A 25,104-nucleotide genomic window follows, 5' to 3' on the forward strand; every position below is an offset into this window, starting at 1 on the left:
AGTCTGATTCCTCCAGCTCCATTTTTTTCCCTCAAGACTGCTTTGGCTATTCGGGGTCTTTTGTGTCTCCATACAAATTTTAAGATGATTTGTTCTACTTCCGTAAAAAATGCCATTGGTAATTTGATAGGGATTGCATTGAATCTGTAGATTGTTTTGGGTAGTATAGTCATTTTCACAATGTTGATTCTTCGAATCCAAGAACATGGTATATCTCTCCATCTGTTGGTATCATCTTTAATTTCTTTCATCAGTGTCTTATAGTTTTCTGCATACAGGTCTTTTGTCTCCCTAGGTAGGTTTATTCCTAGGTATTTTATTCTTTTTGTTGCAATGGTAAATGGGAGTGTTTCCATAATTTCTCTTTCAGATTTTTCATCATTAGTGTATAGGAATGCAAGAGATTTCTGTGCATTAATTTTGTATCCTGCAACTTTACCATATTCATTAATTAGTTCTAGCAGTTTTCTGGTGGCAGTTTTAGGATTCTCTATGTATAATATCATGTCATCCGCAAACAGTGACAGTTTTACTTCTTCTTTTCCAATTTGTATTCCTTTTCTTTCTTTTTCTTCTCTGATTGCCATGGCTAGGACTTCCAGAACTACGTTGGATAATAGTGGTGAGAGTGGACATCCTTGTCTCGTTCCTGATCTTAGAGGAAATGCTTTCAGTTTTTCACCATTGAGAATGATGTTTGCTGTGGGTTTGTCATATATGGCCTTTATTACGTTAAGGTAGGTTCCCTCTATGCCCACTTTCTGGAGAGTTTTTATCAGAAATGGGTGTTGAATTTTGTCAAAAGATTTTTCTGCATCTATTGAGATGATCCTATGGTTTTTATTCTTCAATTTGTTAATATGGTGTATCATATTGATTGATTTGCGTATATTGAAGAATCCTTGCATCCCTAGGATAAATCCCACTTGATCGTGGTGTATGATTCTTTTAAAGTGTTGTTGGATTCTGTTTGCTAGTATTTTGTTGAGGATTTTTGCATCTATATTCATCAGTGATATTGGTCTGTAATTTTCTTTTTTTGTAGTGTCTTTGTCTGGTTTTGGTATCAGGGTGATGGTGGCCTCATAGAATGAGTTTGGGAGTGTTCCTTCCTCTGCAATTTTTTGGAAGAGTTTGAGGAGGATAGGTGTTAGCTCTTCTCTAAATGTTTGATAGAATTCACCTGTGAAGCCATCTGGTCCTGGACTTTTGTTTGTTGGAAGAATTTTAATCACAGTTTCAATTTCATTACTTGTGATTGGTCTGTTCATATTTTCTGTTTCTTCCTGGTTCAGTCTTGGAAGGTTATACCTTTCTAAGAATTTGTCCATTTCGTCAAGGTTGTCCATTTTATTGGCATAAAGTTGCTTGTAGTAGTCTCTTAGGATGCTTTGTATTTCTGCAGTGTCTCTTGTAACTTCTCCTTTTTCATTTCTGATTTTATTGATTTGAGTCCTCTCCCTCTTTTTCTTGATGAGTCTGGCTAATGGCTTATCAATTTTGTTTATCTTCTCAAAGAACCAGCTTTTAGTTTTATTGATCTTTGCTATTGTTTTCTTTGTTTCTATTTCATTTATTTCTGCTCTGATCTTTATGATTTCTTTCCTTCTGCTAACTTTGGGTTTTGTTTGTTCTTCTTTCTCTAGTTTCTTTAGGTGTAAGGTTAGATTGTTTACCTGAGATTTTTCTTGTTTCTTTAGGTAGGCGTGTATAGCTATAAACTTCCCTCTTAGAACTGCTTTTGCTGCATCCCATAGGTTTGGGTCATCGTGTTTTCACTGTCATTTGTCTCTAGATATTTTTTGATTTCCTCTTTGATTTCTTCAGTGATCTCTTGGTTATTTAGTAACGTATTGTTTAGCCTCCATGTGTTTGTGTTTTTTACGTTTTTTTCCCTGTAATTCATTTCTAATCTCATAGCGTTGTGGTCAGAAAAGATGCTTGATATGATTTCAATTTTCTTAAATTTATTGAGGCTTGATTTGTGACCCAAGATGTGATCTATCCTGGAGAATGTTCTGTGCACACTTGAGAAGAAAGTGTAATCTGCTGTTTATGGATGGACTGTCCTGTAAATATCAATTAAATCTACCTGGTCTATTGTGTCATTTAAAGCTTCTGTTTCCTTATTGATTTTCATTTTGGATGATCTGTCCATTGGTGTAACTGAGGTGTTAAAGTCCCCCCGACTTTTGTGTTACTGTTGATTTCCTCTTTTATAGCTATTAGCAGTTGCCTTATGTATTGAGGTGTTCCTATGTTGGGTGCATATATATTTATATATTTATATATCTTCTTCTTGGATTGATCCCTTGATCATTATGTAGTGTCCTTCCTTGTCTCTTGTAACATTCTTTATTTTAAAGTCTATTTTATCTGATATCAGTATTGCTACTCCAGTTTTCTTTTGATTTCCATTTGCATGGAATATCTTTTTCCATCCCCTCACTTTAAGTCTGTATGTGTCCCTAGGGCTGAAGTGGGTCTCTTGTAGACAGCATATATATGGGTCTTGTTTTTGTATCCATTCAGCAAGCCTGTGTCTTTTGGTTGGAGCATTTAATCCATTCACGTTTAAGGTAATTATCGATATGTATGTTCCTATGACCATTTTCTTAATTGTTTTGGGTTTGTTTTTGTAGGTCCTTTTCTTCTCTTGTGTTTCCCACTTAGAGAAGTTCCTTTAGCATTTGTTGTAGAGTTGGTTTGGTGGTGCAGAATTCTCTTAGCTTTTGCTTGTCTGTAAAGCTTTTGATTTCTCCATCAAATCTAAATGAGATCCTTGCCGGGTAGAGTAATCTTGGTTGTAGGTTCTTCCATTTCATCACTTTAGGTATATCATGCCACTCTCTTCTGGCTTGCAGAGTTTCTGCTGAGAAATCAGCTGTTAACCTTATGGGAGTTCCCTTGTATGTTATTTGTCGTTTTTCCCTTGCTGCTTTCAATAATTTTTCTTTGTCTTTAATTTTTGCCATTTTGATTACTATGTGTCTCGGCGTGTTTCTCCTTGGGTTTATCCTGTATGGGACTCTCTGCGCTTCCTGGACTTGGGTGGCTATTTCCTTTCCCATGTTAGGGAAGTTTTCGACTATAATCTCTTCAAATATTTTCTCTGGTCCTTTCTCTCTCTCTTCTCCTTCTGGGACCCCTATAATGCGAATGTTGTTTCATTTAATGTTGTCCCAGAGGTCTCTTAGGCTGTCTTCATTTCTTTTCATTCTTTTTTCTTTAGTCTGTTCCGCAGCAGTGAATTCCACCATTCTGTCTTCCCGGTCACTTATCCGTTCTTCTGCCTCAGTTATTCTGCTATTGATTCCTTCTAGTGTAGTTTTCATTTCAGTTATTGTATTGGTCATCTCTGTTTGTTTGTTCTTTAATTCTTCTAGGTCTTTGTTAATCATTTCTTGCATCTTCTCAATCTTTGCCTCCATTCTTATTCCGAGGTCCTGGATCATCTTCACTATCATTATTCTGAATTCTTTTTCTGGAAGGTTGCCTATCTCCACTTCATTTAGTTGTTTTTCTGGGGGTTTTTCTTGTTCTTTCATCTGGTATATAGCCCTCTGCCTTTTCATCTTGTCTATCTTTCTGTAACTGTGGTTTTTGTTCCACAGGCTTCAGGATTGTAGTTTTTCCTGCTTCTACTGTCTGCCCTCTGGTGGTTGAGGCTATCTAAGAGGCTTGATGGGAGGCTCTCGTGGTGAGTAGAGCCGACTGTTGCTGTGGTAGTCAGAGCTCCGTAAAACTTTAATCCACTTGACTGTTGATGGGTGGGGCTGGGTTCCCTCCCTGTTGGTTGTTTTGCCTGAGGCAACCCAACACTGGAGCCTACCTGGGCTCTTTGATGGGGTTAATGGCAGATTCCGGGAAGGCTCAGGCCATGGAGCACTTCCCAGAACCTCCGCTGCCAGTGTCCTTGTCCCCACAGTGAAACAGAGCCACCCCCCGCCTCTGCAGGAGACCCCCCAACACCAGCAGGTAGGTCTGGTTCAGTCTCCCCCAGGGTCACTGCTCCTTCCCCTGGGTCCCGATGCACACACTACTTTGTTTGTGCCCTCCTAGAGTGGGGTCTCTGTTTCCCCCAGTCCTGTCGAGGTCCTGCAATCAATTCCCACTAGGCTTCAAAGTCTGATTCTCTAGGAATTCCTCCTCCCGTTGCCGGATCCCCAGGTTGGGAAGCCTGACATGGGGCTCAGAACCTTCACTCCAGTGGGTGGACTTCTGTGGTATAAGTGTTCGCCAGTCTGTGAGTCACCCACCCAGCAGTTATGGGATTTGATTTTACTCTGATTGCGCCCCTCCTACCATCTCACTGTGGCTTCTCCTCTGTCCTTGGATGTGGGGTATCCTCCTTGGTGAGTTCCAGTGTCTTCCTGTCGATGATTGTCCAGCAGCCAGTTGTGATTCTGGTGCTCTCGCAAGAGGGAGTGAGAGCACGTCCTTCTTCTCCGCCATCTTGGTTAATCCTCCCCTCACGAAAATATTTTTAATCTTACAGTACAGTAACTTGAAAAGTACAGTAATACAGTACAACAGCTGGGATACTCGGGCTGGCATCGAGGGAACAGGTGAGATGAGTTACTGATTGGAGGAGGGAGAGGAGGTGGAAGATGGTAGAGGTGAAGGATTATCAGCAGTAGGAGACAGAGGGCAAGCTGCAATTTCACTCCTACTTGACGTTGATGGCACAGGCTCTGGTTCCTTGATGGATTTAATTCTATCTACCCACTTGAAAAAATGATCCATTGATGTCTGGGTAGTAGCTCTTTTTTTCTCATCATAGATGACAGGGTAGCACTGGATTGCATTCTGAATGACTGCTGCCACCTTTCGGTACCATTCTAGGTTCGGGTCCTGTGCCTCAAAAGCTAACAGTGCTTCCTCAAATAAAGAAGAGTCCCTTGCCATTTTCTGTGTCATGAATCTCTTCAGTTCTTTAGTTCCTTTTTCTTCCTCCTGTCCCTCTTCATCCTTTCTCTGGGCCTCCAATTCCATCGGTAAGCTCCTCATGTTGCACAGCAAGGAGTTCAGTGAAATCGTCCTCTTGCAGATCTAGCTCCAGCTTCTCGCTGAGGGTCACTACGTTGCTGAAGACCTCTTTGGACTTCTGATCTACCTTCTCAAATCCACAAAAATCATGAACAAACTGTGGGCAAAGGTTCTTCCAAACCCCATTCATGGTGACCGCCATACCCTCACACCATGCAAAGTCAATGTTTTTTATGGTCTTGTAGATGTTATAGTTCTTCCAAAGTTGTCCCTAGGTTGTTCCTGATTTGTCATTTGTGGTGCTGGGAAAACTGGACAGCTACATGTAAAAGAATGAAATTAGAATACTCCCTAACACCATACACAAAAATAAACTCAAAATGGATTAGAGACCTAAATATAAGACTGGACACTATAAAACTCTTAGAGGAAAACATAGGAAGAACACTGTTTGACATAAATCACAGCAAGATCTTTTTTGATCCACCTCCTAGAGTAATGGAAATAAAAACAAAAATAAACAAATGGGACCTAATGAAACTTCAAAGCTTTTGCATAGCAAAGGAAACCATAAACAAGACGAAAAGACAACCCTCAGAATGGGAGAAAATATTTGCAAATGAATCAACGGACAAAGGATTAATCTCCAAAATATATAAACAGCTCATTCAGCTCAATATTAAAGAAACAAACACCCCCATCCAAAAATAGGCAGAAGACCTAAATAGACATTTCTCCAAAGAAGACATACAGACGGCCACGAAGCACATGAAAAGATGCTCAACATCACTAATTATTAGAGAAATGCAAATCAAAACTACAATGAGGTATCACCTCACTCCTGTTAGAATGGGCATCATCAGAAAATCTACAAACAACAAATGCTGGAGAGGGTGTGGAGAAAAGGGAACCCTCTTGCACGGATGATGGGAATGTAAATTGATACAGCCACTATGGAGAACAATATGGAGGTTCCTTAAAAAACTAAAAATAGAATTACCATATGACCCAGCAATCCCACTACTGGGCATATACCCAGAGAAAACCGTAATTCAAAAAGACACATGCACCCGAATGTTCATTGTAGCACTATTTACAATAGCCAGGTCAAGGAAGCAACCTAAATGCCCATCAACAGACGAATGGATAAAGAAGTTGTGGTACATATATACAATGGAATATTACTCAGCCATAAAAAGGAACGAAATTGAGTCATTTGTTGAGACGTGGATGGATCTAGAGACTGTCATACAGAGTGAAGTAAGTCAGAAAGAGAAAAACAAATATCGTATATTAACGCATGTATGTGGAACCTAGAAAAATGGTACAGATGAGCCGGTTTGCAGGGCAGAAGTTGAGACACAGATGTAGAGAATGGACATATGGACACCAAGGGGGGAAAACTGCGGTGGGGTGGGGATGGTGGTGTGCTGAATTGGGTGATTGGGATTTACATGTATACACTGATGTGTATAAAATTGATGCCTAATAAGAACCTGCAGTATAAAAAAACAAACAAACAAAACAACTAATACTAAACTTTCATTGGGTTATTGTATGGAAATATGTTAATACAAATGTTTCAGACATTACATGAAATTTCTAAAAATCTTATATTTGTATTTGTATGGAAATATGTATGGAAATATGTTAATATAAATGTTTCAGACATTACATGAAATTTCTAAGAATCTTATATGTTCTGGTATAATGTTATAAGTCATAATCCTAGTTATTACTTTAAAATGTATATCTCAAAAATAACTAATTTTCTTGTCAACTGCATTATTATGAACTTTCAACAAATCTTTAACAGTGGTCATTTTTAAGTCTTTTGTCATTTACAGACAGTTCTGGGTGTACTCTGATGCTTTTTCAAATATGTTAAAAAAAAAAAAAAAGAAAACATAGGAGAAAAATCTCTGTGAACTTGTATTAGGCAAGGAATTCTTAAGTAGGACACCAAGAGCATGATTCAAAAAGAAAAAATGATAAACTAGACTTCATCAAAATGAAAAAGTTTTAAACTTCAAAAGGTACCATTAAGAAAATGAAAAGACAAAGCACAGACAGGGAGAAAACACTTGTAAATCATTTACCTGATAAAGGACTTGTAAAAAAAAAAAAAACCTGGTTGGGTAAATACACACCATCATCAATAATTTCTCAAAGTGTTTCCGGAAGTACCTGGACAGCTACCCTATCTGCACTTGCTGCCTCTCCACTTACTTTTACATTGTGAAGGTTGGCTCTAGCGTTGAACCGATGAAACCAGCCATGGCTGGCATTAAAAGATGTGCCTTCTGATTCTTTGCCGTGTTTCTTCTTCAAGTCTCTATAAAGGCTTTTAGCTTTCTCTTGAGTCAGCGTTAAGTTGAGCAGGACTCAGCGCTGATGTTGATCCTGCATCCACACACTGAGAAGTTTCTCCATCTCCTACATCACTTTTCCATGCTTCTTGGATATTTTGTCAACATCGTCGGCACAGCAGACTTCACATGTTCCATGATCTTGTCCTTGTTCTTTAGATTCGTGCCAATGATTGAATGATTCATGTTATAAGAATGAGCGATGTCTAACATCTTTTTGCCTCGCTCCACTTTCTCAATTACTTTCACTTTTGTTTCCATCATTATCTCTTGGCGCTTCTTAACAGTACCAGCTACATCACCTCTGCTTTTACGCTTGCTTCCAGACATCTTGGGCTTAAAATAAAGGTACTGTACTACTGTACTCTATACAGTACTGTAAAGTACACAAAAGCACAACCACATATAGAGGAAGCATGCACGTGACAATGTATGCCAGAAACGTAAACTAACTTACATGATTGGACATGCGAATGGACGTTTGCATCTTTGAAAGTTTGCAACTTGAAGGTTCGTATGTAGGCGACTTACTGTATTTGTACTGCCTAAGGAGAACTACCTAGGAAAAATTTGGTATGACTTATGTCAGAGAATGTTTTGCTTATGTTCTCTTCTAGGAGTTATAAGGTGTCCTATCTTATATTTAAGCATATAAGCCGTTTTGAGTTTATTTTTGTGTATGGTGTGAGGGTATGTTCTGACTTCACTGATTTGCATACGGCTCTCCAACTTTCAAAACACCACTTGCTGAAGAGACTATCTTTTCCTCATTGTATATTCTTGCCTCCTTTGTCGAAGGTTAACTGACCATAGGTGTGTGGGTTTATTTCTTAGCTCTCTATTCTATTCCATTGATCCATGTATCTCTTTCTGTGCCAATACCATGCGGCTTTGATTACTGTAACTTTGTACTATTGTCTGAAGTTTAGGAGGGTTATGCCTCCTGCTTTGTTCTTTTTCCTGGGGATTGTGTTGACATTTCTGACTTTTTATGGTTCCAGATACATTTTAGGATTATTTGTTCTAGTTCTGGGGAAAATGTCATGGGTAATTTGATAGGGATCACATTAAATCTGTAGATTGCTTTGGGTAGTATAGCCATTTTAACAGTATTAATTCTTCCCACCCAAGAGCGTGGGATGTCTTTCCATTTCTTTGAATCATCTTCAGCTTCCTTTACTAATGTTTTGTAGTTCTCAGCATATAAGTCTTTCACCTCCTTCGTGAGGTTTATTCCTAAGCATTTTATTTTTTTGATGACATTTAAAAAAGGATTACTTGTTTACATTTCCTTTCTGATATTTCATTGTTAGTGTAAAGAAATGTAACCAGGGACTTCCCTGGTGGCTCCGTGGTTGAGAATCCGCCTGCCAATACAGGGGACACGGGTTTGAGCCCTGATGCAGGAAGATCTCACATGCCGTGGAGCAACTAAACCTGTGTGCCACAACTACTTAGCCTGCACTCTAGAGCCAGTGAGCCACAAATACTGAGCCCATGTGCCACAACTACTTAAGCCTGCGTGCCTAGAGCCTGTGCTCCACAGCAAGAGAAGCCACTGCAAATGAGCAGCCTGCACACCACAAGAAAGATTAGTCCCCACTGGCCACAACTAGAGAAAGCCCGTGCACAGCAATGAAGACCCAATGCAGCCAAAATAAATTTAAAAAAAAAGAAAGAAAAACCAGGAAATGCAACCAATTTATATATGTTAATCTTGTATCCTGCTACTTGGCTGAATTTGTTTATCAGTTCTAGTAGTGTATGTGTGGAATTTTTAGGGTTTCCTTTATATATATTATCATGTCATCTGCATATAATGACAACTTTACCTCTTCCCTTCCAAGTTGGTTAGATTTTATTTCTTTTTCTTGTCTGATTGTTGTGGCTAGGACTTCCAATACTATGTTGAAGAGAAGACGTGAGAGTGGGCATTCTTGTCTTGTTCCAGATTTTAGCGGGAAGGCTTTCAGCTTATGAACATTGAGTATTATATTGGCTGTGGGTTTGTCATAAATAGCTTTTATTATGTTGGGATATGTTTCCTCTATACCCACTTTGGTAAGTGTTTTTATCATGAATGGATGTTGAAGTTTTTCAAATGCTTTTTCGGCATCTATTGAGATGATCGTTTGTTTCTTGTTTTTCCTTTGTTGATGGGGTGTATCATGTTGATTGATTTGCATATGTTGAAACAACTTTGTGACACTGGGGTGAATCAAATTTGGTCATGGTGTATGATCCTCGTATGTGTTGTTGGAGTCGGTTTTCTAATATTCAGTTGAGAATTTTTGCATCTATATTTATCTAAGATATTGGCCTGCAGTTTTCTTTTTTGGTAGTGTCTTTCTCTGTGTTTTTTTTTTAAGTCTTTATTGAATTTGTTCCAACATTGTTTCTGTTTTATGTTTTGGTTTCTTCTTTGTGAGGCATGTGGGATCTTAACTCCAAAACCAGGGATCGAACTCCCACCCCCTGCACTGGAAGGCGAAATCTTAACTGCTGGACCACCAGAAAAGTCCCCATCTGTTTTATTTGTTTTTTTTTAAGTAAATTTCTTTCTTTATTTATTTTTGGATGCATTGGGCATTTGTTGCTGTGCTCGGGCTCTCTCTACTTGCGGCGAGTGGGGACTACTCTTCATTGTGGTGTGCAGGCTGTTCATTGCAGTGGCTTCTTTTGTTGCAGAGCATAGGCTCTAGGTGCACGGGCTTCAGTAGTTGTGGCTATCAGGCTCAGTAGTAGTTGTGGTCCATGGGCTGTAGAGTGCAGGCTCAGTAGTTGTGGCACACAGGCTTAGTTGCTCTGTGGCATGTGGGATCTTCCTGGACCAGGGCTCGAACCCTTATCCCCTGCATTGGCAGATGGATTCTTAACCACTGTGCCACCAGGGAAGTCCCCCCAATCTGGTTTTGATATGAGGGTGATGGTGGCTTCATAGAATGTCTCTGGAAGTATTCCTTACTCTTCAATCTTTTTGAAGAGTTTGAAAAGAATCAGTGTAAGTTCTGCTTTGTATATTTGGTAGAATTTGCCTGTGAAACCATCTGATCCTGGACATTTGTTGGTAGGGAGTTGTTTTAAATTACAAATTCTATTTCGCTTTTAGTGATCAGTCTGTTCAAGTTATCTATTTCTTCTTGATTCAGTTTTGTTCGGCTGTAAAAAACAACATATATTTTTAGGTTATGTTAACACCTAAATACTTACCATGTATTAGACCACAAAAGAGCAAAGAAAAAAATATTAAAATACTTTTTCAAATAGAAAAAGCATTGAAATATTTTTAAGAAATTGGGATAATAATACTAATTACAATAATGACAAATTGTTCTGAAATTAAAGACTACTTTATCTAAGATGTATATTATATGCTTATCATTTTATTGTTTTTAAATACATGGAATGCTTTCTCTTTTCTAATGTAATTCTTTTATTTTACCTGTATATTGGGAAAAAAATTTAGTTGCACATAATATAAAAAATTACTTTAATAGGAGATATTAATCCATTTACATTTACTATAGTACTGAAAATACTTAGGTTTAGTGTTACCATGTTATTGAGTGCTCATTTTTATTTGTTTATGTTTTAAAAAGATTTTATTTGGGAGGGGCATAAATTATTTATTTATTTATTTATTTTCAACATCTTTATTGGACTATAATTGCTTTATAATTGTGTGTTAGTTTCTGCTTTATAACAAAGTGAATCAGCTATACATATACATATATCCCCATATGTCCTCCCTCTTGCGTCTCCCTCCTACCCTCCCTATCCAACCCCTCTAAGTGGTCACAAAGCACTGAGCTGATCTTCCTGTGCTATGCAGCTGTTTCCTACTAGCTATCTATTTACATTTGGTAGTATATATAAGTTCATGCCACTCTCTCACTTCGTCCCAGCTTACACTTCCCCTTCCCCATGTCCTGAAGTCCATTCTCAACGTCTGCGTCTTTATTCCTGTCCTGCCCCTAGGTTTTCCCCAACCATTTTTTTTTCTTTTTTTTTAGATTCCATATATATGTGTTAGCATACAGTATTTGTTTTTCTCTTTCTGACTTACTTCAATCTGTATGACAGACTCTGGGTCCATCCACCTCACTACAAATAACTCAGTTTCATTTCTTTTTATGGCTGAGCAATATTCCATTTTATATTGAAGATGTACAACATCTTCTTTATCCATTCAACAGTTGATGGACACTTAGGTTGCTTCCATGTCCTAGTTATTGCAAATAAAGCTGCAACGAACATTGTGGAGCATGACTCTTTTTGAATTTTGGTTTTCTCCAGGTATATGCCCAGTATTGGGATTGCTGTGTCATATGGTAGTTCTATTTTTAGTTTTTTTAGGAACCTCCATACTGTTCTCGATAGTGGATGTATCAATTTACATTCCCACCAACCGTGCAAGAGGGTTCCCTTTTCTCCACACTTCTGCAGCATTTATTGTTTGTATATGTTTTTGATGATGGCCATTCTTACCTGTGTGTGGTGATACCTCATTGTAATTTTGATTTGCATTTCTCTAATGATCAGTGATACTGAGCATTCTTTTTTTTTAAAAACATCTTTATTGAAGTATAATTGCCTTACAATGGTGTGTTAGCTTCTGCTTTATAACAAAGTGAATCAGTTATACATATACAATATGTTCCCATTTCTCTTCCCTCTTGCATCTCCCTCCCTCCCACCCTCCCCATCCCACCCCTCTAGGTGGTTACAAAGCACCGAGCTGATCTCCCTGTGCTATGCGGCTGCTTCCCACTAGTTATCTGTTTTACATTTGGTAGTGTATATATGTCCATGACACTCTCTTACCCTGTCACATCTCACCCCACCCCCTCCCCATATCCTCAAGTCCATTCTCTAGTAGGTCTGAGCATTCTTTAATGTGTTTGTTGGCAATCTGTATATCTTCTTTGGAGAAATGTCTGTTTAGGTCTTCTGCCCATTTATGGATTGGGTTGTTTGTTTCTTTGATATTGAGCTGCATGGGCTGCTGGTAAAGTTTGGAGATTAATCCTTTGTCAGTTGCTTCGTTGGCAAATATTTTCTCCCATCTGAGGGTTGTCTTTTCGTCTTGTTTGTGTTTTCCTTTGCTGTGCAAAATCTTTTAAATCTCATTAGGTCCCATTTGTTTATTTATGTTTTTATTTCCATTTCTCTAGGAGGTGGGTCAAAAAGGATCTTGCTGTGATTGATGTCATAGAGTGTTCTGCCTATGTTTCCCTCTAAGAGTTTTATAGTGTCTGGCCTTACATTTATGTCTTTAATCCATTTTGAGTTTATTTTTGTGTATGGTGTTAGGGAGTCTTCTAATTTCATTCTTCTACATGTAGCTGTCCAGTTTTCCCAGCACCACTTATTGAAGAGGCTGTGATTTCTCCATTGTATATTCTTGCCTCCTTTATCAAAAATAAGGTGACCATATGTGTATGGGTTTATCTCTGGGCTTTCCCTCCTGTTCCATTGATCTTTATTTCTGTTTTTGTGCCAGTGCCATACTGTCTTGAGTACTGTAACTTTGTAGTATAGTCTTAAGTCAGGGAGCCTGATTCCTCCAGCTCTGTTTTTCTTCTCAGGATTGCTTTGGCTGTTCGGTGTCTTTTGTGTTTCCATACTAATTGTGAAATTTTTTGTTCTAGTTCTCTGAAAAATGCCATTGGTAGTTTGATAAGGATTGCACTGAATGTGTAGATTGCTTTGGGGAGTAGAGTCATTTTCACAATGTTGCTTCTTCCAATCCAAGAACAGGGTATATCTCTCTATCTGTTTGTGTCATCTTTGATTTCTTTCATCAGTGTCTTATAGTTGTTTGAGTAAACGTCTTTTGCCTCCTTAGGTAGGTTTATTCCTAGGTATTTTATTCTTTGTGTTGCAGTGGTAAATGGGAGTGTTTCCTTAATTTCTCTTTCAGATTTTTCATCTATAGTGTATAGGAATGAAAGAGATATCTGTACATTAATTTTGTATCCTGCAAACTTACCAAATTCATTGATTAACTCTAGTAGGTTTCTGGTAGCATCTTTAGGATTCTCTATGTGTAGTATCATGTGGTCTGCAAACAGTGAGAGTTTAACTTCTTCTTTTCTGATTTGGATTCCTTTTATTTCTTTTTCTTCTCTGATTGCTGTAGCTAAAAATTCTAAAAGTATTTCGAATAACAGTGGTGAGAGTGGGCAACCTTGTCTTATTCCTGATCTTGGTGGGAATGGTTTCGCTTTTTCACCATTGAGAATGATGTTGGCTGTGGGTTTGTCATATATGGCCTTTATTATGTTGGGGAAAATTCCCTCTATGCCTACTTTCTGGAGGGTTTTTATGATAAATGGGTGTTTAATATTGTCAAAAGCATTTTCTGCATCTATTGAGATTATCATATGGTTTTTATCCTTCAGTTTTTTTAATATGGTGTATCACATTGACTTGCATGTACTGAAGAATCCTTGCATACCTGGGATACAGCCCACTTGATCATGGTGTATGATTCTTTTAATGCACTGTTGGATTCTGTTTGCCAGTGTTTTGTTGAGGATTTTTGCATCTATGTTCATCAGTGATATTGGCATGTAGTTTTCATTCTTTGTGACATCTTTGTGTGGTTTTGGTATCAGGGAGATAGTGGTATCATAGAATAAGTTTCGGAGAGTTCCTCCCTCTGCTATATTTTGGAAGAGTTTGAGAAGGATAGGTGTTAACTCTTCTCTAAATGTTTGATAGAATTTGCCTGTGAAGCCATCTGCTCCTGGGCTTTTGTTTGTTGGAAGACTTTTAACCACAGTCTCAATTTCAGTGCTTGGGATTGGTTTGTTTATATTTCCTATTTCTTCCTGGCTCAGTCTTGGAAGGTTGTGCTTTTCTAAGAATTTGTCCATTTCTTCCAGGTTGTCCATTTTATTGGCATATAGTTGCTTGCAGTAATCTCTCATGATCCTTTGTATTTCTGCAGTGTCAGTTGTTACTTCTCCTTTTTCATTTGTAATTCTATTGATTTGAGTCTTCTCCCTTTTTTTCTTGGTGAGTCTGGCTAATGGTTTATCAATTTTGTTTATCTTCTCAAGGAACCAGCTTTTAGTTTTTTTTGATATTTGCTGTTGTTTCCTTCATTTCTTTTTCATTTATTTCTGAGCTGATCTTTATGATGTCTTTCCTCTGCTGACTTTGTTTTTTTTTTCTTTCTTTCTCTAATTGCTTTAGGTGTAAGGTTAGCTTGTTTATTTGAGATGTTTCTTGTTTCTTGAGGTAGGATTGTATTGCTATAAACTTCTCTCTTAGAACTGCTTTTGCTGCATCCCATAGGTTTTGGGCCATCATGTTTTCATTGTCATTTGTTTCTAGGTATTTTGTAATTTCCTCTTTGATTTCTTCAGTGATCTCTTGGTTATTAAGTAGTTTATTGTTTAGCGTCCATGTGTTTGTATTTTTTTACAGATTTTTTCCTGTACTTGATATCTAGTCTGATAGCGTTGTGGTCGGAAACGATACATGATACGAATTCAATTTTCTTAAATTTACCAAGGTTTGATTTGTGACCCAAGATATGACGTATCCTGGAGAATGTTCTACGAGCACTTGAGAAAAGATGTATTCTGTTGTTTTTGGATGGAATGTCCTATAAATATCAATTAAGTCCATCTTGTTTAATGTATCATTTAAAGCTTGTGTTTCCTTATTTATTTTCATTTTGGTTGATCTGTTCATTGGTGAAAGAGGAGAGCTAAAGTCCCCTACTGTGGTTGTGTTACTGGCGATTTCCCCTTTTATGGCTGTTAGCATTTGCCTTATGTATTGAGGTGCTTCTATGTTGGGTGCATAAATATGTACAATTGTTATATCTTCTTCTTGGATTGATCCCTTGATCATTATGTAGTGTCCTTCTTTGTCTCCTGTAATAGTCTTTATTTTAAAGTCTTTTTTGTCTGATATGAGAATTGCTACTCTAGCTTTCTTTTGATTTCCATTTGCATGGAATATCTTATTCCTTCCCCTCACTTTCGGTCTGTATGTGTCTCTAGGGCTGAAGTGGGTCTCTTGTAGACCGCATATATACTGGTCGTGTTTTTGGATCCATTTAGCCAGTCTATGTCTTTTTGTTGGTGCATTTAATCCATTTACATTTAAGGTAATTATTGATATGTATGTTCTTATTACCATTTCCTCTAATTGTTCTGGGTTTGTTATTGTAGGTCTTTTCCTCCTCTTGTGTTTCCTGCCTAGAGAAGTTCCTTTAACATTTGTTGTAAAGCTGGTTTTGTGGTGCTGAATTCTGTTAGCTTTTGCTTGTCTGTAAAGCTTGTAATTTCTCTGTCGAATCTGAATGAGATCCTTGCTGGGTCGAGTAATCTTGGTTGTAGCTTTTTCCCTTTCATTACTTTAAATAGGTCCTGCCAGTCCCTCCTGGCTTGCAGAGTTTCTGCTGAAAGATCAGCTGTTAACCTTATGGGGATTCCCTTGTATGTTATTTGTTGTTTTTCCCTTGCTGCTTTTAATATTTTTCTTTGTATTTCATTTTTGATAGTTTGATTAATATATGTTTTGGCATGTTTCTCCTTGGGTTTATCTTGTATGGGACTCCCTGCGCTTCCTGGACTTGATTAACGATTTCCTTTCCCATATTAGGGAAGTTTTCAACCATAATCTCTTCAAATATTTTCTGACTCTCTTTCTTTTTCTCTTCTACTTCTGGGACCCCTATATTCGAATGTTGGTGCCTTTAATGTTGTCCCAGAGGTGTCTCAGATTGTCCTCAATTCTTTTCATTCTTTTTTCTTTATTCTGCTCTGTGGTAGTTTTTCCACTATTTTATCTTCCAGGTCGTTTATCCATTCTTCTGCTTCAGTTATTCTGCTATTGTTTCCTTCCAGAGAATTTTTAATTCCATTTACTGTGTTGTTCATCATTGTTTGTTTGCTCTTTAGTTCTTCTAGGTCCTTGTTAAACGTTTCTTGTATAGTCTCCATTCCAGTTCCAAGATTTGGGATCATCTTTACTATCATTACTCTGAATTATTTTTCAGGTAGACTGCCCATTTCCTTTACATTTGTTTGGTCTGGTGGGTTTTTACCTTGCTCCTTCACCTGCTGTGTGTTTCTCTGTCTTCTCATTTGGCTTTGGGGACTGTGTTAGAGGTTTCCTTTTCGCAGGCTGCAGATTCGTAGTTCCCGTTGTTTTTGGTGTCTTCCCCCAGTGGCTAAGGTTGGTTCAGTGGGTTGTGTAGGCTTTCTGATGGAGGAGACTGGTGCCTCTGTTCTGGTGGGTGTGTCTGGATCTTGTCTTTCTGGTGGGCAGCTCCGCATCTGGTGGTGTGTTTTGGGGTGTTTTTGACCTTATTGTGATTTTAGGCAGCCTCTCTGCTAATGGGTGGGCCTGCATTCCTGTCTTGCTAGTTGTTTGGCATGGGATGTCCAGCACTGGATCTTGCTGGTCTCTGAGTGGAGCTGGGTCTTAGCGTTGAGACGGATATCTCTGGGAGAGCTTTCGCTGTTTGACATTACAAGGTGCCGGAGCTCTCTTGTAGACCAATGTCCTGAATTCGGCTCTGCCACCTCAGAGGCACAGGCTTGACACCCGGCTGGAGCACCAAGACCCTGTCAGCCACCCGGCTGGGGGTGAGAGCAAGAGGTAGCTTTGGTACATCTCAAAGACCACCAATGAGATTCACTGACCATTTTTGCTCCATCAGTGAAGAAAACTAAATTCAGTCTTTGGTTAGTCAGCCACTTTGGTAGCCAGCCTCCAAGATGGCATTAATCATCCCCTAATTATCTCCCAGTCTTCATGCACCTGTGTGGCTCCTCGCACTTGAAAAGGGCTGACTGTTTAACTAATAAGACATTGCAGAAATGACAAAGTGCAGCTTCCAAAGTTATAAGAGACATAGCAGCTTCTGCTTTGGTTTCTGCTAGACCACTCATCCTGGGGTAAGCCAGCTGCCGTGTCATGAGGACAGTCAAGCAGCCCTAAGGTGAGATACATGTGGCAAGGAACTGAGGCCTCTTACCTACAGCCACGTGAATGAGTCATCTCAGAAGTCAAAAGATTTAATTTTATTAATTTTTGGTTGCATTGCGTCTTCGTTGCTGCACAGCGTTTGTCTAGTTGTGTCAAGCAGGGGTTACTCATCCTTGTGGTGCACAGGCTTCTCCTTGCGGTGGTTTCTTTTGTTGTGGAGTATGCGCTCTCAGTGCATGGGCTTCAGTAGTTGTGTCATGCAGGCTCAATAGTTGTTGCTTGGAGGCTCTAGAGCGCAGGCTCAGTAGTTGTGGCACACGGGCTTAGTTGTTCTGAGGCATGTGGGATCTTCTCAGACCAGGGATTGAACCCCTGTCCCCTGCATTGGCGGGCAAATTCTTACCCACTGTGCCACCAGGGAAGTCCAGTGTGCTCTTTTTTAAACCTAGTCTGTTTTCAGTATTTTCTATCTTAATGATTCTATATTAAATAAAAAGAAATAATACTCCTTTCTACCCCTCCTCTTTGAGGATTATATATGAAGAAGTATGTCTTATTTATATTAATCTCAAATTTTCACCTTACTTTTAAGAAGTAATCACAATGTCAAGTATTTAATACCTTTCACTTCCACCTTGAAAAGGATGGATATTAAAGTGCTAATATAATTACCTTCCCTAGCCTATCTTTCTTCCTTTCTGTTATGTATAAAAAACAACTAAAAACATGCATGGTTTGTAAGGAAATGACAAATTTCAGAAAATTCAGAATCTGAATACATTCTATACATAGCTTCTAGATAAAGACACAGAAAATTGCCAGATACTCAGAGGTCCCCTGGTCCCATTCTAGTGACTCCCCTTAAGGTTTAATATTGTTCTAGTATCTAACAAAAAGATCACTTTACCTGTATTTTGTATTTTATGTAAATGTTATGGCTCAGTAAAATCACTTTTGGATTGGGCTTTTTTATTGTATGTTGTTTGTGAATATGCCTATATGGTTGCCTGTTGTTGTGATCATGCATTGCCACTGTTGCATAGGATTCCATAGTCTAAATATTTAACTATTAATTAATTTATTCCAATGTGTATTACAATATGAGTGATTTTCAGTTTGTGTCTATTGAGAATAGCACTGGTATATAAATTCTAGAACTTGAGCTTTGGTGGTGTGTGAATAAATTATTGTTCAGTATACATGTAGTAGTAAAATTTTCGAGTAATAGCTTTCATGTGTTTATCATTTTAGATATTTCTAAATATTTTCAAAACATTTGTATGATTCTTCATCTTCAGCAGCAGTGAATGAGATTCAAGGATTATACACATTCTTGTCAAACTTGATAATACCTGTCATTTTCATTTGAGCTTTCTGGTTGGTGAGCGATAATTCCAGATATCACTTTGTTGCATTTAATTGACTACTAAGAAGCCAAGCATCTTATGATATGTTTACTTACCATTCTGTACTCTCTTTTTGAAATATCTTTTGGTATATTTTCCCCATTTTTGCTATTATATTATCTTCTTATTGAAGACTTCTTTTTTTTAACATCTGAAGACTTCTTATTTAGGAGTTTTAAATATATGCTTGATAGGAGTTCTTCTCTCTTTCTGTCTCTCCTTCTCTTTCTTTAGATGAGTGTCAATTTTTGTTTTTGTTTTTAATTAATTAATTAATTTATTTATGGCTGTGTTGGGTCTTCATTTCTGTGCGAGGGCTTTCTCTAGCTGTGGCAAGCGGGGGTCACTCTTCATTGCGGAGCGCGGGCCTCTCACTATCGCAGCCTCTCTTGTTGCGGAGCACAGGCTCCAGACGCGCAGGCTCAGTAGCTGTGGCACACGGGCCCAGCCACTCTGCGGCATGTCGGATCCTCCCAGACCAGGGCTCGAACCCATGTCCCCTGCACCGGCAGGCAGGCTCCCAACTACTGCGCCACCAAGGAAGCCCCGAGTGTCAGTTTTTAATGATAATAATATCTAATTTCTTATTTTCCTCTTATTTATTTATGTATTTAGTCGTACTTCTATTTATTTATGTAGTCTTCTTATCTGTAGCAGAACACATTATTTATTCTAAACCACAAATATGTTTTCATTTCTTTAATAAATCTAATTATTAAGCTTTAAATTTAAGTTAACTTTCTAAACTAAATATGTTGTATCATAGTGAGTATTAATTTTTCTATGACAGCTGCAGTGTTACATTTATTCAGAAAATGTTGTATTCAGCTTTCTTTTCATTTGCTCCCACTTCTCATTGATTCACAGAGGTAAACATCACTTCATCCATGGATCTGACTTTTCTCTGATTTCTCATGGTCATTCTCACTAATTCTTCTTGCCTCCTGAAAGCTTTAGCAATCCCATTATTCCACGAAAGCAAAAACCTTCCCTGGGCCTTTTTCCTCAGAAGATTGATTATTCCCACATTTTAAATGGGAGATTTCATAGGTTAGGAGAAAATGCCACAAGGGTCTCTCATTTGTTTTTTTTTTTCACATCTTGTAGCAGCCTCTACTTGCGCTCTCTGCTAAAGATTTTTGTATAACACATTGATTGAAGATGCCAGTTGTTTCTCTCCTTGGGGCAAAAGACAGATTAATTACCTGACAAATAAAATAAAGACAGTGTCTTGCTCTGTTCAAATGTTGGACAGGATTGCTTGCATCCTAATTTAAGAGTTTCAGGTGACTGAAGCTTAAGATTCCGAAGTTTTAATCCATACTTGCACCATGTACAGCATCCAACAGGACTGCTTTACATAACCCCATGAGACACTTGTGTGCAAGTGGAACAGATAAAAATATAAAACTATTGCTGTCTTTTTGTGTCATAAAAATGATTTTTTGTCTCATTTAAAATATTTTTTTCTAAAATCCAAAAACGTGTCAGGCTAAAATATTGGAATTTCAAATATGGTAAAATCTAAGACCCTTCAAATTTCTTTCCAGTTTTGTTGATGATGGGATGCCATCAGAGATATGACTTCATTAAACACAGTAAGTAAGATTCCTTCATAGCCTGATTGGAGAATATGAAAATAATCTCTGGAAAAATCTGGACATTCTCCAGTTCTCAAGTATTGGTGAAGATGGTAGAAAGGGCCCTTCATTGTCCTATATGTTAATGCAGATCAATTGTGAGAGGTGGGGATAAAACAAGCAGCCTAAATATCTTTTATGTTTGTTGTAATACTAGTAGAAAGAGGAAGGGTCAACATGTCACCATGGTTGATATAGCAAATAAGCTGCTTGAAACTACACAGAAATGCACCTGCTTGTATTTTCTGTGCAGTTACCCTCTCTTTTCGTGTGCCCTGATACCTCCCTCAACTTATGTACCAACTCCAGCAGCATTAAGCAGAAATCCAAAGAAATCTATTCTTTGGAATTATGAGGAAGGGAAGAGTCAAACATTTTATAACATTCTCTATACAAGGATACACATCACCATCCTTATCTATGTCATGCCATGCATGGAGGGTCAGTAGGTTCAGGGGATTCTGGAAGCACCAAGTTCTGTGGGGTTAATCACAGTTGCATTCATGGGCAGTAAAAGAGAAGGGCCTTATCTTGGTCACTTTCTCAATGCTAGTAGCTACAAAAAGAAGAGGATAGCAGACATCGTAGGGAGAAGAGCCAACATTAAATGAAATGTCCTAATTACTCTAGGCAACCACTCATGATGGCCTCCCATAGCTCCTCAAATCCCTACATACTTGCACAAGGGATAGTGTAATATTACTGGAGCATCTGACTGCAGATTAACATTATTTTTGTTGAAAAAAATAAAAATAGGTTCAAGTGATAGGGTTTGAAAAGGGTTCACAGTGCGAGGGAAACTACTGTAACAATGTGGACAGAACCCTTTGGATGGATTCATCATGTATTTTTTTTATTTGTTTTTTTTTTTTTGCTACTTCAGAATCTGTAGTAGAGGCTGGTGTGTTCCATGATGTCTTCCCGCTTCTTATAAGTTTTAGATGGAATACCCCATTAAGAAGAAGTGCACGTAAGGAAGATTAGTGAGTCAAACTCCTCTGCCCTCTGTCAGCAGTGGATGAAAAGGGATTTAGACCAAGTGCTTTCATCCTTTGATGTGCAAAGTTTTCACTATATGAATGATGTTTTGTTTGTTTGCAGGTCAGTAGCCTTGGTCTCAATATCCTTGTTTAAAAAGTGTTATCACATGTCTGCCAGAAAGAATTGCTGATGATACTGGAAAAAATTGAGACTTATCTTTTTTTTTGTATCATATTTTAATTAGATTTCACATATAAGTGATATCATATGGTATTTGTCTTTCATAAGAGAGTTCCTATTGATCCACATCCTCAGCAGCATTTGATGTTGTCAGTGTTCCAGATTTTGGCCATTCTAAAAGGTATGTAGCGGTATCTCATTGTTTTAATTTTCATTTCCCTAATCACATGTGATGTGGATCATATTTTCATATGCTTATTTGCCATCTATATATTTTCTTTTTTTTTCACACACACACACTGTATTTTATTTTATTTTATTTTATTTTTAAATTTATTTATTTATTTATTTATTTATTTGTGGCTGTGTTGGGTCTTTGTTTCTGTGCGAGGGCTTTCTCTAGTTGTGGCAAGCGGGGGACACTCTTCATCGCGGTGCGCGGGCCTCTCACTATCGTGGCCTCTCTTGTTGCGGAGCACAGGCTCCAGACGCGCAGGCTCAGTAATTGTGGCTCACGGGCCCAGCTTCTCTGCGGCATGTGGGATCTTCCCAGACCAGGGCTCGAACCCATGTCCCCTGCATTGGCAGGCAGACTCTCAACCACTGCGCCACCAGGGAAGCCCTGTATTTTATTTTTACAAAAGATAAATAGACTGACACCAAGCATTGTACATGGATGACCACAACAAAAGCAACAATGATTGCAATTACCAAACATGAAACGCACTCATACTATGTCATAATATTGACATTCAGTCTAGTAATCCTCCACTGTAACAGCTCCTTTACTTTGCAGTGCAAATTGATTTGTATATTCTTTGCCTCTGAGTCCTTGTGGGATTTTTTTTTTAATTCAGACAGAAAGTCACAAAAATTATACTCATCCTCATCAGTTCACTCAGTCCCATGGAATTAATTTTTTTTTTCATCTTGATCTTTTGTTAGCACTTTTATGAGTTCATCAGTTTTTCATTAGAGTTCTGAAAATGCTTCTTCATTCACTTCAGCAATACAGTCAGTTACCAGAAACCTGTACTTGTCAGAGTCTTTTCCATGAATTTCTTGAAGATGTAACCCTTTTATAGGAACATATTTGCAAAATCATCAGAGTACACCCAGAACTGTTTGTAAATGACAAAAGACTTAAAAATGACCATGGTTAAAGATTTGATGAAAGTTCATAATAATGCAATTGACAAGAAAATTAGTTATTTCTGAGATATACATTTTAAAGTAATAACTAGGATTATTACTTATAACATTATACCAGAACATATAAGATTTTTAGAAATTTCATGTAATGTCTGAGACATTTATATTAACATATTTCCATACATATTTCCATACAAATACAAATATAAGATTTTTAGAAATTTCATGTAGTGTCTAAAACATTTATATTAACATATTTCCATACAAATAACCCAATGAAAGTTTAGTATTAGTTGTTTTGTTTTTTTTTTATACTGCAGGTTCTTATTAGGCATCAATTTTATACACATCAGTGTATACATGTAAATCCCAATCGCCCAATTCAGCACACCACCATCCCCACCCCACCGCAGTTTTCCCCCCTTGGTGTCCATATGTCCATTCTCTACATCTGTGTCTCAACTTCTGCCCTGCAAACCGGCTCATCTGTACCATTTTTCTAGGTTCCACATACATGCATTAATATACGATATTTGTTTTTCTCCTTCTGACTTACTTCACTCTGTATGACAGTCTCTAGATCCATCCACGTCTCCACAAATGACTCAATTTCGTTCCTTTTTATGACTGAGTAATATTTCATTGTATATATGTACCACAACTTCTTTATCCATTCCTCTGTTGATGGGCATTTAAGTTGCTTCCTTGACCTGGCTATTGTAAATAGTGCTGCAATGAACATTCGGGTGCATGTGTCTTTTTGAATTACAGTTTTCTCTGGGTATATGCCCAGTAGTGGGATTGCTGGGTCATATGGTAATTCTATTTTTAGTTTTTTAAGGAACCTCCATATTGTTCTCCATAGTGGCTGTATCAATTTACATTCCCACCAAGAGTGCAAGAGGTTTCCCTTTTCTCCACACCCTCTCCAGCATTTGTTGTTTGTAGATTTTCTGATGATGCCCATTCTAACAGGAGTGAGGTGATACCTCATTGTAGTTTTGATTTGCATTTCTCTAATAATTAGTGATGTTGAGCATCTTTTCATGTGCTTCGTGGCCGTCTGTATGTCTTCTTTGGAGAAATGTCTATTTAGGTCTTCTGCCCATTTTTGGATGGGGGTGTTTGTTTCTTTAATATTGAGCTGAATGAGCTGTTTATATATTTTGGAGATTAATCCTTTGTCCGTTGATTCATTTGCAAATATTTTCTCCCATTCTGAAGGTTGTCTTTTCGTCTTGTTTATGGTTTCCTTTGCTGTGCAAAAGCGTTGAAGTTTCTTTAGGTCGCATTTGTTTATTCTTGTTTTTATTTCCATTACTCTAGGAGGTGGATCAAAAAAGATCTTGCTGTGATTTATGTCAAAGAGTGTTCTTCCTATGTTTTCCTTTAAGAGTTTTATAGTGTCCAGTCTTATATTTAGGTCTCTAATCCATTTTGAGTTTATTTTTGTGTATGGTGTTAGGGAGTATTCTAATTTCATTCTTTTACATGTAGCTGTCCAGTTTTCCCAGCACCACTTATTGAAGAGACTGTCTTTTCTCCATTGTATATCTTTGCCTCCTTTGTCATAGATTAGTTGACCATAGGTGCGTGGGTTAATCTCTGGGCTTTCTATCTTGTTCCATTGATCTATGTTTCTCTTTTTGTGCCAGTACCATATTGTCTTGATGACTGTAGCTTTGTAGTATAGTCTGAAGTCAGGGAGACTGATTCCTCCAGCTCCATTTTTTTCCCTCAAGACTGCTTTGGCTATTCGGGGTCTTTTGTGTCTCCATACAAATTTTAAGATGATTTGTTCTAGCTCCGTAAAAAATGCCATTGGTAATTTGATAGGGATTGCATTGAATCTGTAGATTGCTTTGGGTAGTATACTCATTGTCACAATGTTGATTCTTCCAAACCAAGAACATGGTATATCTCTCCATCTGTTGGTATCATCTTTAATTTCTTTCATCAGTGTTTTATAGTTTTCTGCATACAGGTCTTTTGTCTCCCTAGGTAGGTTTATTCCTAAGTATTTTATTCTTTTTGTTGCAGTGGTAATTGGGAGTGTTTCCATGATTTCTCTTTCAGATTTTTCATCATTAGTGTATAGGAATGCAAGAGATTTCTGTGCATTAATTTTGTATCCTGAAACTTTACCATATTCATTAATTAGTTCTAGCAGTTTTCTGGTGGCAGTTTTAGGATTCTCTATGTATAATATCATGTCATCCGCAAACAGTGACAGTTTTACTTCTTCTTTTCCAATTTGTATTCCTTTTCTTTCTTTTTCTTCTCTGATTGCCGTGGCTAGGACTTCCAGAACTACGTTGAATAATAGTGGTGAGAGTGGACATCCTTGTCTCGTTCCTGATCTTAGAGAAAATGCTTTCAGTTTTTCACCATTGAGAATGATGTTTGCTGTGGGTTTGTCATATATGGCCT

General features: G+C 37.9%; 1 protein-coding gene across 1 annotated transcript in view; it reads left to right on the forward strand.

Moving 5' to 3' along the window:
• Nucleotides 1–25,104, forward strand: part of LOC309665813 (protein piccolo-like) — a 1,074,121-nt gene that overhangs the window by 952,336 nt on the left and 96,681 nt on the right. The window contains exons 2-3 of the mRNA XM_082472547.1: nucleotides 20,272–20,323; nucleotides 21,631–21,703. The gene's annotated coding sequence lies outside the window, so the exon portion shown is untranslated. The remainder of the gene's footprint in view (nucleotides 1–20,271; nucleotides 20,324–21,630; nucleotides 21,704–25,104) is intronic.

This window comes from Balaenoptera physalus (genome assembly GCF_965194825.1).
Source record: "Balaenoptera physalus genome assembly, chromosome: 8".
Classification (NCBI taxonomy): domain Eukaryota; kingdom Metazoa; phylum Chordata; class Mammalia; order Artiodactyla; family Balaenopteridae; genus Balaenoptera; species Balaenoptera physalus.